Below are 3,424 nucleotides of genomic sequence, written 5' to 3'. Positions count from 1 at the left end.
ACTTTTTAATGTTGTATGCTGAAAGGTTATATTCGGGTGAACGGTTGAAAAGTTGAGAATGAAGAGTTGAGTTTGCAGATTCTAGCTTCTAGATAAAATAAACTAACGTTAGCTATCCCTCCCTTGCTGAAGTTACGGTCAACTAACGTAGAGTAATCTAGCGTTACAGGTTTACCAACTCACGTAGAGTAACTTAGCAGTTTACAGGTTTAGCAACTCATACTGACAAAAATGTATCTTTGCCTTTATTGTTTTGTAATTAACGTTATCCATCTCATATTCTCAGTGGCAGCCATCATTGTAACGTTAATTAATTTACGATAACATCAGCCAGCTCGCTGTATTCTGTCAACGTATGGTGTGAATTGATAACAAAATCGTAGGGTATTAGTTAACTTGTACATCATTAATTATTTTCGATTAACTCTTAATATCACGTTTTGAAATCGCTATATTGCTCTAAAGTTGTCAGTGGTAGTTTGGTCTAAGATGACATTGAAATTTCTCATCGGTGGCCATTTCACGATCCAGCGTTCATGTTCGGTTAGCTTGCCTTATTTCCCCTTGTCAGGCTATTATCAAAACGTTAAATCCAGTTAGTGTCCGGTGTTTGGCATAACAATGCCAATATTAGTGTACTTTGTCACTGAAGACCCATTTCAAATCGCACAATAGTACTACAGCATTGTACAACAACTGTAATTTTGTTGATTACAACAAGTGGTGTTGGTTTGCATTATTGTATTATCTTGTAAGTAGTTATGACTAATAAAATGTTTACCTTTCTGTTTTGGCAGTTCACCATGGGGAGGAGGCGGCAAGGAGGTCCATGGGCTCTTAACCTGGGACTAGAGGTCCAGGTGAAGTGGTTTGGCTGGGGTGTGGTGATATTGAACCCATTAAGACTATACAGTACATTTCACTTTATGTCTATTGATGGTTATGTTGGAATGTTACACCTACCCTTTACTTATGCCAAACCCTAATTTTGTTCTTTAAATATCAGAATCAGAAAGCAAACTTACTGATGATGGCACTGAACTTGGAAATGTTTATGGAACTTTTCTGAACTGTGAATTACATTAAAACTAATGCCAGTATTTAGTTTTGTTAGTTTTTCTTATCTTCAGCTGTCTATTGTACAGTGGAGTTTTGTTATATGTTTATACTTATATTTACCATTTCTGCTGTAAGTGCATGTTGTGTGTGATGTCTGTATGCTACTGAGACCTTGAATTTCCCTTTGGAGATCAATAAAGTATCTATCTATCTATCTATCAAACCAATTTGCCTGTGCTCTCAAAAACATTTATACAAATCTGTCAGCTTCAGTCAGTAGGTTGAATTGAAGACCCAGATGCAGAAGTAAAGGTGTTTTTTTTACTTGTATATCTTGAGCATTACAGGTAACCACTGAATTTGTGAAACTAAAATAACAAAAACTAATATGTACTAAGCTAGTACATAGTCAATACATATTAGATCACTTTAAAGACTGACAGATGCAAATGCTGTAAATAAAGGTAATCAAGGGGTCTGCTGGTGAACAAAGTCTTTGAAGTCAGAAGCTGCCACTGCTCAATGACTTGTGCCCCATCTGGTAGGATTTCAAAATGTTCCAGATCTGAAAACAGAAATATTGGTATATGTCACATCCTTGAACTTACTGCAAACTATGAACAAGTGGTCACAAATTAAGCTAAAAAATACTCCCAATATGTATAATGAACAAACTCACAGAACACTTAGCTGAATGGGGACAGGACAGGCGTATTCAACTATTTGCACATGTCCTGTTTATGCAGGCAATAAGCAAAACCAAATTTGGTGTATTCAAAGTTCTGTACAACAACCATTTCTTGTATTTTAATGTTTTCAGTGGAACAGTGTAAGCTCATGTCTACACCCCATTGAGGTAGTTATTAACAGTTAGGCCAAGGTCCAGTCAAACAATAGCCAGTCACTGATGCCATATTCTTTAATTATCCAATCTGTATCCAACCAAAACCTGCTGATTTAAAGGCTACTTTCCATGTGTGACTTATCAAAAGAGGTCATGATAATTATTGCACAGATGTGCCCCGGACTGCTCACAATAAAAGGCCACTCTAAATGTCTGAAATGCATTCATGTTTGTTCAGTATGCTAACCATGTCTGGAATAGACAGCTAGGCCAATTGAATCCAGTAGGTTGCTCCATTTAAATGTATGAAAAATGTCAAAGTACCACGGAATCAGTTCTGAAGTGATGCTTCTGAGTCGACTGCACAGACGAGAAGTGAAGTTAGGAGTCCAGAGCCCTCTCCAGCACCCAGCCTGTCAGGATCACCTACAGGGAAACTTTGCATAGACAAGAAGTGTTGTTTCAAATTTGTGTTTAACAAATAAACGGCATCAATAAGAGTTTCAGACGTCAGTTATAACTAACAACAGTTATGGTGACTAGCTAACGTTATCGCTCGTTATCAGCTCCATGTTCAACTTATAGTCAATGGTTCATAGTGGTTCACAATTTTACCTCCACTAGCTAGCTAATGCTTCAGCTGAAGTTATCATCTGAACGAACGCTTTTCTATCTTAAATATGACAACCCAAAGACTATATAAATTGACAACGGACTAAGCATTCACACAGAGTATTTACAAAAGGTTTTTTGACGAGAACACATGCTTTGTTACCCCAGTATGTTTGTGAACTAACGTTAACGTGCTTAACGTTACAGCTGTCTGATTATTGACTAAACACCTGGCTAGTAGCAGCTATGGCAAACGTTAAGCTAACTCACAACGGGAGCACAATCGGTTTTCACTAACGTTAACTTTATTCAAGTTAACTAAATTTATGTGTGTGCTTCAGCCATTCGGTCATCATTTTCGACATAAACTTATTTGAAATGATTTGACGCTAACGTAGCCTATAGCTGCTACAGTGCCCACTAACATGGATGCTATAATGCTAACATCTACGTGAAATAGTAGTGGAATGTAACTTACCTCAAAAACTGGAGCGAAGTCTTCTTAAAGTGTCGGTTAGTAGGCTTCAGTTAATAGCAACCCATTTTATGTCAGATATTTGAATAAACATTTTCAGAAAGGATGTGGTGTGTAGGATCACAGCCAAGACATAATTTCGGAGTTTCCTTCACTCAGCTAGTGACATCGTCTGCTGCCTCGACACCAGCCGTCAATCAAGTTGACCACGCCCTTAATTATTCATACATTTAATATCTAAATGCGATCTAAACTAACGAGTTAGAAAAAAATTCACCCCCCTCACAGTTGTCAGGCATTCGGGAACTACCAACAAATACAATAAAAGTCCATGGGACCAACCTGTAAAAGCATGAATTTATGCTGTGAAAACGGACATTTTAACATGGGGGTCTATGGACATTTGCTCCCTTTTGGGACCTGCCCCTAGCGGA

At 37.8% G+C, this 3,424-nt stretch overlaps 1 long non-coding RNA gene across 1 annotated transcript; it reads right to left on the bottom strand.

The window, feature by feature from the left end:
• Positions 1-1,366: 1,366 nt before the first annotated feature.
• LOC143114413 (uncharacterized) lies at positions 1,367-3,199 on the bottom strand. Its single transcript, XR_012984913.1, has 3 exons — positions 2,994-3,199; positions 2,228-2,340; positions 1,367-1,624 (listed from the first exon to the last, which is right to left on the bottom strand). It is a non-coding gene; the product is annotated as an uncharacterized LOC143114413 (long non-coding RNA).
• Positions 3,200-3,424: the final 225 nt, after the last annotated feature.

The sequence above is a fragment of the Alosa pseudoharengus genome, unplaced genomic scaffold (assembly GCF_046254945.1).
Source record: "Alosa pseudoharengus isolate Yale_2024_CS ecotype anadromous, Long Island Sound unplaced genomic scaffold, YU_APseudo_1.1 YU_APseudo_1.1_scf_9, whole genome shotgun sequence".
Lineage (NCBI taxonomy): Eukaryota > Metazoa > Chordata > Actinopteri > Clupeiformes > Clupeidae > Alosa > Alosa pseudoharengus.
Note: the sequence above shows the minus strand (reverse complement) of the source record. Positions and strands in the feature narration are given on the sequence as shown.